General features: G+C 43.9%; 1 long non-coding RNA gene across 3 annotated transcripts in view; it reads right to left on the reverse strand.

Moving 5' to 3' along the window:
- The window catches only part of LOC139277944 (uncharacterized), a 190792-nt gene that overhangs the window by 55758 nt on the left and 118580 nt on the right, over positions 1–16454 (reverse strand). The window contains exon 6 of one of the 3 annotated variants that reach the window (XR_011596181.1): positions 1086–2250. The exons of 1 other annotated variant lie outside the window; for it this stretch is intronic. This is a non-coding gene — a long non-coding RNA (uncharacterized lncRNA). Of the gene's footprint in view, positions 1–1085; positions 2251–3420; positions 3689–16454 lie in introns of those variants that run through there. One more of the 3 variants, XR_011596182.1, reaches the window with a different exon arrangement.

The following is a 16454-nucleotide window of genomic DNA, read 5'->3' on the forward strand; positions in this document are numbered from 1 at the left end:
TAGGAAAAGGGGAGGTGCAAAGAGACCTGGGTGTCATGGTACATCAGTCATTGAAGGTTGGCATGCAGGTACAGCAGGCGGTTAAGAAAGCAAATGGCATGTTGGCCTTCATAGCGAGGGGATTTGAGTACAGGGGCAGGGAGGTGTTGCTACAATTGTACAGGGCCTTGGTGAGGCCACACCTGGAGTATTGTGTACAGTTTTGGTCTCCTAACTTGAGGAAGGACATTCTTGCTATTGAGGGAGTGCAGCAAAGGTTCACCAGACTGATTCCCGGAATGGCGGGACTGACCTATCAAGAAAGACTGGATCAACTGGGCTTGTATTCACTGGAGTTCAGAAGAATGAGAGGGAACCTCATAGAAACATTTAAAATTCTGACGGGGTTAGACAGGTTAGATGCAGGAAGAATGTTCCCAATGTTGGGGAAGTCCAGAACCAGGGGACACAGTCTAAGGATAAGGGGGAAGCCATTTAGGACCGAGATGAGGAGGAATTTCTTCACCCAGAGAGTGGTGAACCTGTGGAATTCTCTACCACAGAAAGTTGTTGAGGCCAATTCACTAAATATATTCAAAAAGGAGTTAGATGTAGTCCTTACTACTAGGGGGATCAAGGGGTATGGTGAGAAAGCAGGAATGGGGTACTGAAGTTGCATGTTCAGCCATGAATTCATTGAATGGCGGTGCAGGCTCGAAGGGCCGAATGGCCTACTCCTGCACCTATTTTCTATGTTTCTATGAGTAGCGGTGGGAGGAGGCTCATGCAGAGCATAAACACCAGCATGGACCAGTTGGGCCAAATGGCCTGTTTCTGTGCTGTAAATCCAACATAATTTTGGAGAACATGGCCAGAGCTAAGAAGATGGAAACCTTGCTATGTTATTGTTTGCAGGTTGCCATCAGTCAATGGGATGACGCTGTTAACTTTTACACATTTCACCAACCTGCACACTGCACCAAAACCTTGAGTGCACGAAACACAATGGTATCCAGTTTAACAAGATTATTTAATTTGCCCTTGTAAATGCTGTTGTATTGATTAGCACAAAGTACTATAACAAAGACTTGCAGCACTTGCTCCAATATGTTCTCTCACGATTTACCGTCCACTTTATTTCAAATTTATGTCAAATTTTTGTCTTATCACACTCCTGTGAAGCGCCTTGGGATGTTTCACTACGTTAATGGTGCTATATAAATACAAGTTGTTGTTGTTTATTTAAAGCAGGCAAATCACATTGACAAATCATCATCATCATAGGCAGTCCCTCAGAATCGAGGAGAACGTGCTTCCACTCCCAAATGAGTTTTCTGATGGCTGAATAGTCCAATATGAGAGCCACAGACCCTGTTACAGGTGGGACAGACATTCGACGGAAAGGGTCGGTGGGGCTGGTTTGCCACGCGCTCCTTCCGCTGCCTGCGCCTGGCCTCTCCATGCTCTTTGCGCCGAGACTCGAAGAGTTCAACGCCCTCCCGGATGGACTTTCTCCACCTCGGGTTGTCTGCGGCCAGGTTCTCCCAGGTGTCAGTGGTGATGTCGCACTTTACCAGCGAGGCTTTGAAGGTGTCCCTATTACATTTCCACTGTCCTCCTTTGGCTCGTTTATCATGAAGGTACTCTGCATAAAGCATTTGCTTAGGGAGTCTCGTATCTGGCATGCGAACTATGTGGCCTGCCCAGCAAAGCTGATCGAGTGTGGTCAGTGCTTCAATAATGGGGATGTTCGCCTGGACAAGGACACTGATGTTGGTGACACAATGTTGACACAATGCGCCTGCTATAAGCAGTGGAGAGTGTAGAAGAAGATATTCATTTCTATTTTTAATAATTGTGACTGGGCCCTTCAGCCATGTTATATGCACTGATATTCTTTGATTCAAAGCACTTTGGGGTAAGGCTTCAGGCCCTATTGGATTGTATTGGCTTATACACTACACAGAACATCATTTTTCACATAAAACTCACCTCACAACCAAAGTAAAAATACATGAATCCTCAAATCATGAAAATATGTTGCTCAATTGAAAGGTCAATGTATTTAAAACAAATTGAGAGTGAACTGATTCGCCACATTTTCACTCCATGAGAAGATGCCTTACGGGAGCAACGTTTATTCCACATCTCCGGAGTTTCCACCAAGGCACAGCGGGAGGTCAGGTGACCCCTGCAGGAATTCTACCCCTTCATCGGTTTGGATGTGTGTAAATGGGTTCAAACCGATTCCTCATTTGAGATGTAAAGGTGCTGTGTAATAAAGGAAACATGATCACAAATCGGCCAAAGCAATTTTGAAAAAAGGAGTAATTTGCGCACAAAATATTCTAGAGAATAATATCATGTCTTCAAAAACATTAATTTGATGTTATCTCCAAGAGGCAATGAGATGTTTGTTGCTGACAAGCTGAGTTCAGGTGGCAGCTTGGCCTAGTTTGAAGCGCTCACATTTCTGACGCCAAAGTTTTCGGTTGAACCTCCAATTCAAGGACATGAGCATACACTGTAGGCTGTCCCTTCAGTGCAGCATAGTTTGATGTGCCGTCTTTCAGATCAGACTGAGAACAAGCTAGCAGAAGTGTGTAAAAAGAAAGAAAGATTTGGATTTATATAGCGCCTTTCACGACCACCGGACGTCTCAGAGCACTTTACAGCCAATGAAGTACGTTTGGAGCGTGGTCACTGCTGTAATGTAGGAAAGGCGGCAGCCAATTTGCACACAGCAGGCTCCCACAAACAGCAATGTGATAATGGCCGGATAATCTGTTTTTATTTTTGTTATGTTGATTGAGGGATAAATATTGGCCAGGACACCGGGGATAACTCCCCTGCTCTTCTTCGAAATAGTGCCATGGGATCCTTTACGTCCACGTGAGAGGGCAGACGGGGCCTCAGTTTGATGTCTCATCCAAAAGACGGCACCTCCGACAGTGCAGCATTCCCTCAGCACTGCACTGGAGTGTCAGCCTAGATTTTTGTGCTCAAGTCTCTGGAGTGGGACTTGTACCCACAACCTTCTGACTCAGAGATAAGAGTTCTACCCACTGAGCCACAGCTGACACTATCAATTCTATCATAATGTAATCAATTCTATCATATTTGAAATGGATGTCACACGCACACGCACTCACCTTTGGAAAAATACTCACTATGAACTTTATGTGAATAGAGATTTTGCAATTTGACCTTGACCTTGGAAAGAGAACCAAAAACATAAAGAGTAATATTCCTGCAGCTGAGCTGACAAAGCCACTGATACCTCCTGTGAAATTGTACACACGCTCAGACCGTGGAATCTGCCTTCAACTAAAAAGTCATAGGGCTGAGCAAAAATATTTCCAAGTCTCGTTTTTTGGTAGAGGTGAGGCCTTCAAGTAAAAATAGGAATTAAAGTCTTCAAAGACACAAAAGACACAATGGTTAAGAATACATAATTTTATTGTGGCACATGTATCATTTCAATGTTTTGGTATTCAAAACTTTATTTTGAGCTCTGGAAATTTCAGTTACTCAGAAAAAAAATGGCAGCTGAATTGCTTTCAGAAAATAGTTTAAATAATGGATTTGTTCATCATCTTTGGTTCGTCCTCCTGACTGGTCATCTAAGATTGGTTGTTTTCCCAAGTCATTCATAGTTTATTATTGGTAGTTTTCTAGACACTTTCTTGGTTTCTGAATTGCACATAACCTGCATAAGAACATAAGAAATAGGAGCAGGAATAATCCCTTCAGCCCTTTGAGCTTGTTCCACCATTCATCATCATCATCATCATAGGCAATCACTCAAAATCGAGGAAGACTTGCTTCCACTCTAAAAGTGAGTTCTCAGGTGACTCAACAGTCCAATACAGGAATTACAGTCTCTGTCACAGGTGGGACAGACACAGGTGGTTGAAGGAAAGGGTGGGTGGAGAGTCTGGTTTGCCGCACGCTCCTTTCGCTGCCTGCGCTTGGTTTCTGCATGCTCTCGCCTACAAGACGCGAGGTGCTCAGCAACCTCCTGGATGCTCTTCCTCCACTTAGGGTGGTTTTTGGCCATTCAATAAAATCATGGCTGATCTTCTACCTCAACTCCACCTTCCCGATATCCCTTGACTCCCTACAGTCTGAATTTGTTGTTGTTTTACTTTAAGCTAATTAACAAAATGTGACAGAAGAACATAAGATCATAGGAAATAGGAGCAGGAGCAGGCCATACAGCCCCTCGAGCCTGCTCTGCCATTCAATAAGATCATAGCTGATCCGATCATGGACTCAGCTCCATTTCCCCGCCCGCTCCCCATAACCTCTTATCTCCTTATCACTCAAGAAACTGTCTATTTCTGTCTTAAATTTATTCAATGTCCCAGCTTCTACAGCTCTCCGAGGCAACAAATTCCACAGATTTACAACCCTCAGAGAAGAAATTCCTCCTCATCTCTGTTTTAAATGGGTGGCCTCTTATTCCTCTAGTTCTAGTCTCCCCCATCAGTGGAAATATCCTCTCTGCATCCACCTTGTGAAGCCCCCTCATAATCTTATACGTTTCGATAAGATCACCTCTCATTCTTCTGAACTCCAATGAGTAGAGGTCCAACCTACTCAACCGTTCCTCATAAGTCAATCCCCTCATCCCCGGAATCAACCCAGTGAATCTTCTCTGAATTGCCTCCAAAGCAAGTATATTCTTTCGTAAATATGGAAACAAAAACTGCACGCAGTATTCCAGGTTTGGCCTCACCAATACCCTGTATAGCTGTAGCAAGACTTCCCTGCTTTTATACTCCATTCCCTTTGCAATAAAGACCAAGATACCATTGGCCTTCCTGATCACTTGCTGTACCTGCAAACTATCCTTTTGTGTTTCATGCACAAGTACCCCCAGGTCCTGCTGTACTGCGGCACTTTGCAATCTTTCTCCATTTAAATAATAACTTGCTCTTTGATTTTTTTCTGCCAAAGTGCATGATCTCACACTTTCCAACGTTATACTTCATCTTCCAAATTTTTGCCCACTTAGCCTGTCTATGTCCTTTTGCAGATTTTTCGTGTCCTCCTCACACATTGCTTTTCCTCCCATCTTTGTATCATCAGCAAAGTTGGCTACGTTACACTCAGTCCCTTCTTCCAAGTCGTTAATATAGATTGTAAATAGTTGGGGTCCCAGCACTGATCCCTGTGGCACCCCACTAGATACAGGTTGCCAACCAAAGAATGAACCATTTATCCCGACTCTCTGTTCTCTGTTAGCTAGCCAATCCTCTATCCATAAGAACACAAGAATTAGGAACAGGAGTAGGCCATCTAGCCCCTCGAGCTTGCTCCGCCATTCAATAAGATCATGGCTGATCTGGCCGTGGACTCAGCTCCACTTATCCGCCCTCTCCCCGTAACCCTTAATTCCCTTATTGGTTAAAAATCTATCTATCTGTGACTTGAATACATTCAACGAGCTAGCCTCAACTGCTTCCTTGGGCAGAGAATTCCACAGATTCACAACCCTCTGGGAGAAGAAATTCCTTCTCAACTCGGTTTTAAATTGGCTCCCCCGTATTTTGAGGCTGTGCCCCCTAGTTCTAGTCTCCCCTACCAGTGGAAACAACCTCTCTGCCTCTATCTTGTCTGTCCCTTTCATGATTTTAAATGTTTCTATAAGATCACCCCTCATCCTTCTGAACTCCAACGAGTCCATGCTAATATATTACCCCCAAACTCGTGAACTTTTATCTTGTGCTTTTATGAAGTAATAATACTTAATGGAAGTGTGTACTATACACAAAAATGTATATATGCACAATGTTCAGAAACAATTGCATTTGCTATGGTGATCACTAACCAAAATAATAATACACCAGGATTGCTCTGGGTAAAATTACTTGTGAAAGTTTTTACATTGATGTGTGTTTAAAATTTCCCTTACTTTTCCTAACAAAACAAACCTTTGTGTTGTCAGGTCTGTGAGTACGATGCACTGTGTGGGCAGATATGGTAATGTAATCACAGAACATCTTGAGAGAATTAGGTGTATTGAACGTAATCGCGCCTTTGGGTTGGTGCAACGTACAAGCTACACTTTAACTCTTCAGCGACTAAATTACTTTTGTCACCATATTGAAGAATCCAACCAAACAGAAACAGAAATAATGTATTCTGGGAGAATGCCACAGCGAGTTAAAGCCGGATCACTCTCGACCCATCAATTCTCTCACTCTCCTGTCTCACGAGCTCAATCTCGCGCCTAAGACAACCAATCTTAGATGGCCACTCAGGAGAACGAACCAATCAAAGAAAGATGAAGAACCAATACATTATTTAAACTATTTTCTGAAAAGAAATTCAGCTGACATTTTTTTTCTCAGTAACTTGTAATCCCTGACATTTCTCCTTCTTTCTCTCCCTATCTATTGCGAGAAACAAACAGCGAATTGTTGAAAGTTGCCAAGGTTAGCCATTTTTCACATGGAAATTCGTATTCTCGTCGCCAATTGTTGTGTCTGTAAGCACTCTAGTAATGACTCCACGAGGTAAGGTATTGCACTTGAACTGTTGTGACCTTAGTCCATTTATTGCGGCTCCTGAGTGAGGTTACAGTAAAATGAGCTCCCTTTTACACCTGGTTACCTGCGGTGTGCAGGTGACCACCAGTTGCACCCTCTGGTGGTAGACATATTGTATACAGTGTAAAGATACATTCAATGGTCTTATGTAACTGTACATTGCGTGTACAGGGTATATACATACACAACATAAGTTGGGGCTTCCCCACCATTCATAGCCCTAGCGCAAGCCCTTTATTAAAACTAGTGATGCTGGGACGGCCCCACCTCCATAACTATTTACAGTAGGGAAAAACACTGCAAATTCCACCAATACTCCACATGAAGGCAGAGAGAAAGAAATACTTAAATATATGTATTGTCCATTATCATTGTAATGTATTTGCTTCATGGATTCTTTGCTTAAGAATTCATAGCAACACATTGCTATTAAGAACTAGTTGGTTTATTAGCAAAGGTTTAACAATTGCACTACACATTACCAGTTCATCCACCAGCCTTATCGTGGATCCCCTGAATCCAACTGGTCGGGGTTTTATTGAGTCTTCTGACCATCACGTGACTGGCTAAGGCACTCCCAATTCAACAGCTGTACAACTCTTGTTGTAACACTAAAACAAACAGTTAAATCAAGTTCCCCCTGATCTGGGGGACACTCCGAACATTTTTCCAGGCCCTTTTTTGTTTTTTTTTGTATTTTTTGTTGGTTTTTTTGGGGCACTAAAACCATAATTTACAAGTGCCCCCTATAAAAGGGGAGGGGGGACACTAAAACCGGCAATTAAAACAAATTAAACTTTAAAACATATAAAATCAAATTAAAATTTGGTTGCCGGGGGTGATGATGCACTCCAGTCCCTCCGGCGCCCACCTCTCGCAGAAGGCCGCGAGCGTACCTCAACAGCTCGACAAATCTGTGAGCATACTCGCAGGTGCAGACATTATAATCATGTTCTTAAAGTGTCTTGAAATGATACCTTTGGTGTGCAGTGACTAGTATTATTTCGGTAGATAAGCGAACTACTCTGTGCTGGTAACAGCCCATAAAAATCATTTACATAACTATCCAAGTTCATATCTTTTTACTGCTGTTGGTTGAGGGAGGAATGTTGTCCAGGGCATGCAGTTTTTCATTTTAACCCAAATGGGAAGCTCAACATAACATCTGATCTGAAGGATAGCATTCCCAACAATGACGTGCTCTCTCAGCACTGCAGTGCTCTGATCCCTGGTGTGGGCATACACTGTCTAGAGGAAAGAAAGCTATAAAAATAAAACACAAGACAGCAAAGGAAGAGAAAGGGAGGAGAGGGAGTATGAAAGGAAAAATGACTACATTAATGTCATTTGGCTGATCCTGAGGCCTGTACGGTTTGTCACTTTTAACCACCTATCTAAGCACATCAGGTAAATGACTGTGACTGATAATTTCTCACCTGTGATTTGCCCAGTGTATTTGAATCCTTATTTTGAACTTGGTGAATTTCAGTTACTGAGAAAACAAAATGGCAGCTTAATTTCTTTCCAGAAAATATTTTAAATGGTGGATTCGTTCATCTTCTTTCTTTCATTGGTTGTTTCTCCTGACTGGTCATCGAATGCAGCTCTGATCCAACTAAAGTTTTAATAATCAGACATTAGCTGAGTTTGGAAAGTCTCAACCCAGTTCCTGTGGGCCTGCAGCCCGAAATGGTCCGTAATTCAGCACCAAGTTGACAATTTGACTGGCAGAGGACATACAAATGGCTGGTTGTGAGAAATTGAAATAGGTATACTGACAATGTCAGGTGGTCCTTCCTCTGTGGTTCGGGTCAAGATACATTGTTGGTACAGAGTAGAAGGAGCTTTGCCCTACGTCAAGGCTTATCCTATCCCAACAATGGTATCACTGGTCCCGAGCACAAAATATGACAGACATATGCTGAATACATTCTCCTACCTGTGGGAAAATATTTTCTTTCTAAAAGTGTGAAGTGACAGCATGTTGCATTTAAAGGGCTTTGGTTTCTTGGCAAAGTCTTCCCTCTCTCATACATGAGGACTCTTGAAAATACTCCAAGACCCATATAATCATATAAACATATAAGCTGTTTCAAGAGCTTCGATTCCATTCTGTCATTTGAGACCACTGGCCCTGTTCCATGTGTAGACTTCCCACAATAAGTACTGATGAAATTACACAACAACTGTGATCATATTAGCTAACAGCTGTGGTTGACATCTGTGGCTCTTGGCACGGTGAACAAAAAGTTTTTTTTTTTCCCACCTCCTCGTCTGTGCTTAGATTGAAAAGGAGGACATAGTAAATGTAGTGAAGCTGACAACTAGTCGCATAATTAGACAAACTATGGGAGAGTAAGCGGTTGTAATAAAGTGTGCAGTGTTATAGAAACATGTTAGAGTCCTTGCAATGCAAGGGCGACAGACAGCGTCAAACATGTTCAAAGCCTGGATCAGCCAAGTTTTTCTTAAACCAGAAGGGGGAGAAATTCAGTTGCTGAGCGCCCCCGCCAGGCGTTAACAGGGCGCTCAGGCAGTAGCGCCACGGCGGGGCAAATCCCGTGCCGCACGTCACATTCTTCGGCCCCGTAGCACCGGCGATAACAGTTAGCACCTCGGAACCATTCGTCATGCAGATCATGACATTAGCAAGCATGCAACGCTCGCTGGGTGCCAGATCTGCAAACTTCAGTAGCGCTTCCCGCCTCGCGCCGAAAGTGCCAGGGAGCGCAGGCATGAATAAGCCTGCTTACAGCTGGCGGGGCGCTACTTAAAGGGATGCATCCCAGTATGTCCGTTGCAACGGTCGTTTATACATGCCGGAGAGCGCATGAGGTTAGGCCCCGGAGTGTTGCGGGCTGTCAAAGGACTTTGCATTTCATCCCACAGCATATCGCCGTTCTGCACTCCCCGAATCACTGGGGGCTGGTGTGCAGACTCCAGTGACCCTTCCCTTTAATGGCTGAAAGGCACCTTTGCCAAAGCTCACACCCAATTACACAACGCCTCATATTCGTTATCGCTTGGAGCCTAATGCCATGCACCTATGCCATGAGCGCCTGATTTAGCACTCCACTGCATGCTTTCAGCGCAGAGACTCAATTTCCCAGGCGTGGAGATTGATTAACACCTGGCGCTGAAAATTGTCATCCCTGGTAAACTCCTCTGGAACCTCTCCAAGTCCCTGATATCCTTCCTAAAATGTGGTGCCCAGGATTGGACACAGTACTCCAACTGAGGCCGAACTAGTGATTTATAAAAGGTGTAGCATAAAAGTCACAAAGCACAAGGTTGCCACTTGGCCAGTTACACCTGAGCTGCTGCTAGCTCTTCAACTGGAACTACCTGTAATAGAGCTCCACCTAGTGGACTGCTACTCCACCTAGTGCATGACAGCGGTAAAGCTGGAGGGAGATAAAACATCAGCGTCTCCCCGACAACGGAGGCAGCTCAAGCCTGGAGCAGGTGGAGGCAGCTCGAGCCTAGAAACATAGAATATAGTTGCAGGAGTAGACCATTCGGCCCTTCGAGCCTGCACCACCATTCAATAAGATCATGGCTGATCATTCACCTTAGTACGTCTTCCTTGCTTTCTCTCCATATCCCTTGATCCCTTTAGCCATAAGGGCCATATCTAACTCCCTCTTGAATATATCCAATGAACTGGCATCAACAACTCTCTGCGGTAGGGAATTCCACAGGTTGACAACTCTCTGAGTGAAAAAGTTTCTCTTCATCTCAGTTCTAAATGGCTTACCACTTATCCTTAGACTGTGTCCCCTGGTTCTAGACTTCACCAACATCGGGAACATTCTTCCTGCATCTAACCTATCCAGTCCCGTCAGAATTTTATATGTTTCTATGAGATCTCCTCTGATCCTTCTAAACTCCAGTGAATAAAGGCCCAGTCGATCCAGTCTCTCCTCATATGTCAGTCCTGCCATCCCGGGAATCAGCCTGGTGAACCTTCGCTGCACTCCCTCAATAGCAAGAACATCTTTCCTCAGATTAGGAGACCAAAACTGAACACAATATTCCAGGTGAGGCCTCACCAAAGCCCTGTACAACTGCAGTAAGACCTCCCTGCTGCTATACTCAAATCCCCTAGCTATGAAGGCCAACATACCATTTGCCTTCTTCACCGCCTGCTGTACCTGCGTGCCAACTTTCAATGATTGATGTACCATGACACCCAGGTCTCGTTGCAGCTCCCCTTTTCCTAGTCTGCCGCCGAGGCAGGACCGGAACCAATGTCCTAGGGGGAGTGTTTGCTAGTGCTGTTGGGGAGGAGTTAAACTAATATGGCAGGGGGGATGGGAACCAATGCAGGGAGACAGAGTGAAACAAAATGGAGACAGAAGCAAAAGACAGAAAGGAGAGGAGTAAAAGTGGAGGGCAGAGAAACCCAAGGCAAAAAACAAAAAAGGGCCACTTTACAATGAAATTCTAAAGGGTCCAAGTGTAATAAAAAGGCAAGCCTGAAAGCTCTGTGACTCAATGCGAGGAGTATTCGGAATAAGGTGGATGAATTAACTGTGCCGATAGCAGTTAACGGATACGATGTGGTTGGCATCACGGAGACATGGCTCCAGGGTGACCAAGGCTGGGAACTCAATATCCAAGGGTATTCAACATTTACGAAAGATGGACAGAAAGGAAAAGGTGGCGGAGTGGCGTTGCTGGTTAAAGAGAAAATTAATGCAATTGTAAGGAAGGACATTAGCTTGGATGATGTGGAATCAGTATGGGTGGAGCTACAGAATACCAAAGGGCAGAAAACACTAGTGGGAGTTGTGTACAGACCTCCAAACAGTAATAGTGATGTTGGGGATGCATGCAATGAAGGTGCAGCAGTTACCATGGGTGACTTTAATATGCATATAGATTGGGCTAACCAAACTGGAAACAATACGGTGGAGGAGGATTTCCTGCAGTGCATAAGGGATGGTTTTCTAGACCAATATGTTGAGGAACCAACTAGGGGGGGAGGCCATCTTAGACTGGGTATTGTGTAATGAGAGAGGATTAATTAACAATCTCGTTGTGCGAGGCCCCTTGGGGAAGAGTGACCATAATATGGTGGAATTCTACATTAGGATGGAGAATGAAACAGTTAGTTCAGAGACCATGGTACAGAACTTAAAGAAGGGTAACTTTGAAGGTATGAGGCGTGAATTGGCTAGGATAGATTGGCAAATGATACTCAAGGGGTTGACAGTGGATGGGCAATGGCAGACATTTAGAGACCGCATGGATGAACTACAACAATTGTACATCCCTATCTGGCACAAAAATAAAAAAGGGAAGGTAGCTCAACCGTGGCTATCAAGGGAAATCAGAGATAATATTAAAGGAAGTGGCATACAAATTGGCCAGAAATAGCAGCAAACCAGGGGACTGGGAGAAATTTAGAACTCAGCAGAGGAGGACAAAGCATTTGATTAGGGAAAATAGAGTACGAGAGGAAGCTTGCAGAGAACATTAAAATGGACTGCAAAAGTTTCTGTAGATATGTAAAGAGAAAAAGGTTAGTAAAGACAAACGTAGGTCCCCTGCAGTCAGAATCAGGGGAAGTCATAACTGGGAACAAAGAAATGACAGACCAATTGAACAAGTACTTTGGTTCGGTATTCACGAAGGAGGACACAAACAACCTTCTGGATATAAAAGGGGTCAGAGGGTCGAGTAAGAAGGAGGAACTGAGGGAAATCCTTATTAGTCAGGAAATTGTGTTGGGGAACTTGATGGGATTGAAGACCGATAAATCCCCAGGGCCTGATGGTCTGCATCCCAGAGTACTTAAGGAAGTGGCCTTGGAAATAGCGGATGTATTGACAGTCATTTTCCAACATTCCATAGACTCTGGATCAGTTCCAATGAAGTGGAGGGTAGCCAATGTAACCCCACTTTTTAAAAAAGGAGGGAGAGAGAAAATAGGGAATTATAGACCGGTCAACCTGACATCGGTCGTGGGTAAAATGATGGAATCAATTATTAAGGATGTCATAGCAGTGCATTTGGAAAGAGGTGACATGATAGGTCCAAGTCAGCATGGATTTGTGAAAGGGAAATCATGCTTGACAAATCTTCTGGAATTTTTTGAGGATGTTTCCAGTAAAGTGGACAAGGGAGAACCAGTTGATGTGGTATATTTGGACTTTCAGAAGGCGTTCGACAAGGTCCCACACAAGAGATTGATGTGCAAAGTTAGAGCACATGGGATTGGGGGTAGTGTACTGACATGGATTGAGAACTGGTTGTCAGACAGGAAGCAAAGAGTAGGAGTAAATGGGTACTTTTCAGAATGGCAGGCAGTGACTAGTGGGGTACCGCAAGGTTCTGTGCTGGGGCCCCAGCTGTTTACACTGTACATTAATGATTTAGACGAGGGGATTAAATGTAGTATCTCCAAATTTGCAGATGACACTAAGTTGGGTGGCAGTGTGAGCTGCGAGGAGGATGCTGTGAGGCTGCAGAGCGACTTGGATAGGTTAGGTGAGTGGGCAAATGCATGGCAGATGAAGTATAATGTGGATAAATGTGAGGTTATCCATTTTGGTGGTAAAAACAGAGAGACAGACTATTATCTGAATGGTGACAGTTTAGGAAAAGGGGAGGTGCAAAGAGACCTGGGTGTCATGGTACATCAGTCATTGAAGGTTGGCATGCAGGTGCAGCAGGCGGTTAAGAAAGCAAATGGCATGTTGGCCTTCATAGCAAGGGGATTTGAGTACAGGGGCAGGGAGGTGTTGCTACAGTTGTACAGGGCATTGGTGAGGCCACACCTGGAGTATTGTGTACAGTTTTGGTCTCCTAACCTGAGGAAGGACATTCTTGCTATTGAGGGAGTGCAGCGAAGGTTCACCAGACTGATTCCCGGGATGGCGGGACTGACCTATCAAGAAAGACTGGATCAACTGGGCTTTTATTCACTGGAGTTCAGAAGAATGAGAGGGGACCTCATAGAAACATTTAAAATTCTGACGGGGTTAGACAGGTTAGATGCAGGAAGAATGTTCCCAATGTTGGGGAAGTCCAGAACCGGGGGTCACAGTCTAAGGATAAGGGGTAAGCCATTTAGGACCGAGATGCGGAGGAACTTCTTCACCCAGAGAGTGGTGAACCTGTGGAATTCTCTACCACAGAAAGTTGTTGAGGCCAATTCACTAAATATATTCAAAAAGGAGTTAGATGAGGTCCTTACTACTAGGGGGATCAAGGGGTATGGCGAGAAAGCAGGAATGGGGTACTGAAGTTGAATGTTCAGCCATGAACTCATTGAATGGCGGTGCAGGCTAGAAGGGCCGAATGGCCTACTCCTGCACCTATTTTCTATGTTTCTATATTTCTATGTTTACATTAGCTACCCTCCAGTCCATAGGAACTGATCCAGAGTCGGATAAACTGTTGGAAAATGATCACCAATGCATCCACTATTTCTCGGGCCACTTCCTTAAGTACTCTGGGATGCAGACTATCAGGCCCGGGGATTTATCGGCCTTCAATCCCATCAATTTCCCTAACACAATTTTCCGCCTAATAAGGATATCCTTCAGTTCCTCCTTCTCACGAGACCTTAGTGCTAGTACAGGTCCTATCAAGAGGACAAAGTGAGAAATAAAAAGTAATAAAATTATGACATCACAAGAATGGAGGACAGTGATTGGTTCTTCAGATTAATTAAATCACTGGACAGAGAATGAATCTTAAAGACTGCTGATAATTGATTTAACTTGCTTCAATTGCTGATTTTCTAATTTTAACCTAATTTATAATTATGATATATATTATTTAATTTTATTTCATTATAATTAATCTTTATTCTGCTGATTTTACTATTGTATACTCATTGTATTATTTACAATGTAATTTGAATGTTTTTTTTATTTGTTTGTTTCGCCTGTGTCTATCTGCGTGGCCATTTTGGCTGCCGCTTCGGACCCAAGCCTTTAACCTCTTTTTACACTTCCTTCTCATGCTTTTTCTCTCTTTCCCTCAATGGTCAATATCTAACGTGTTGTAAAATTGTTGTGAAGCGCCTTGGGACATTTTACTACATTAAAGGCGCTATATAAATAAAAGTTACTATTTATGCAACTGCTGATGTAAATAATAAAGGATCATGTGACAAGGTCACATGATGACAGCTTCTGGTTAAGCGCCATCTTGTGTAGTGTGTGCTGTGTTAGTGATGTCGTAAGAATACATCACACTACCTGCTCTCACATTATTGAGAAATATGCAGTAATGCATATCTCCCGGTAAAAGAGCCGCTGTGTTTACACTCAAATATTGTTAAATGAGGTAAAACAGGGATGGTAATCTGCTATTTGTCAAGTGTCAAAAGGGGTTATCGCATTGGATGGCAGTAATTGCCAAGGTGAACAAAATGTTAGTGTAAGTAATCAATAGAGTAAAAATCTAATTAGATCAAACAGCTCTATATAGTATTAATAAGACAAGACTCAAATGTTGTACCCAGTTTATGTCACTGCAATTACAAGAATACAGAGGCTTTGGAAAAGGTTGAGAAAAAGTAATAAAGATGGTGTGAAAAGTTCAAATCAATCACCAAAGAGGAAATAACATTCAGCTTGCTCAGAAAAACACTTGGAGAATGAGAGTTTAAATGCAGTGATGGGAACCAGTGTGCTAGATATGGGGGAACTGTTTCGACTGAAAGAGAGCTCTGGAGGTATAATTCTCCTTTAAGTAAAGCTTCAGATAAATGTAATTTCACCAGTAAGTAACATCACATGGGGAGTTACTAACTTACAGACTGGATTATCATTTAGATCAGGGATTTTTGACTTGGTTGAGCACCAGAAAAATAAGGAGACCGGTGAAATTCGCACTGTTTGTGCCTCCCGTTAGAGTCTCTGGGGTGGGGGGGGGGGCACTAATGGGGCGCAAACGATTTCTCACCCGAGGCGTGGGACCCCTACCGCCTCCCGCGAAATTGAGAACTTATGAGAACCACTAATCTGAGGTGGCCCAGTCAGGAAAACCTAATTTTGGCCCCTTGTTCTTTCTAGGACAAGTAATAGAGGAGATATGGGCTTGGTACCAACAGAAAGAAGGAGATGAAAATGGACTGTATGGGCCTCATACACAGATTTAAGTACTGGGTTGGATCAAATGGGATGAACTGCCCTACCTCACCCTGGCTCCTTGGAGGAAGAAGCATTGTGGCACCATTAGGCGGACTTATTATGTAAAAGCAATCCCATGCTAAAATGTAGATTTTGAAAGCCTTTGGGCTGGAATTTCATTGGAGGCTTTTCAAGGCACTAATGGCGGCGGGGCAGTAAATCTTCCGCCGGGAAATGGTTTGCGATGGCAGCCAACAAATCCGGTTGCTTTGACCTGAGTGTGGAGCGGAGCACTAAGCGAGGCTTTCCACATCACTCTCAGGGCGCTATGCCAGGTGAGCAACTGAAAATCCACTCTTAAAGAGCCGGCTTCGGAGCGCCGAAAGAGAGGCACCCAGGGGAAAAAAAAAAAAATCGGCGCAAAAACATTCCCCACATAATCGCTCACCCCAAATAAAGATAAATCACAAAAATAAAACAGAAGAAAACAATCGCACTTACTTCATGCAGTTATTCCTTCCCTCACCACCGCCGGGACAGCTCTGACCGTCTGCTTTCTCAGGCGGGTTAGCTACGGAGTCAGCGCGAAACTAATTTTGAGATGGGGCGCTACTGCACAGCGTCTCTGCAAAACCGCAAATCTAATTACCCGGCACGGCGTTGGAATTTGGCCGCCCGGCCGGTAATCATTTCCAGACCCATTACCGCCTCTCCAGGGCGCTAACGGAGGGGCAAACCCAACGAAATCCTGGGTGAAGGCTTGGAAATGAAGGACTGGTCAACCCAGGCCACTCACTACAACTCCAAGTAGCTGCTTACATGGACA

The sequence above is a fragment of the Pristiophorus japonicus genome, chromosome 13, assembly GCF_044704955.1.
Source record: "Pristiophorus japonicus isolate sPriJap1 chromosome 13, sPriJap1.hap1, whole genome shotgun sequence".
NCBI classification, from domain to species: Eukaryota; Metazoa; Chordata; class Chondrichthyes; family Pristiophoridae; genus Pristiophorus; species Pristiophorus japonicus.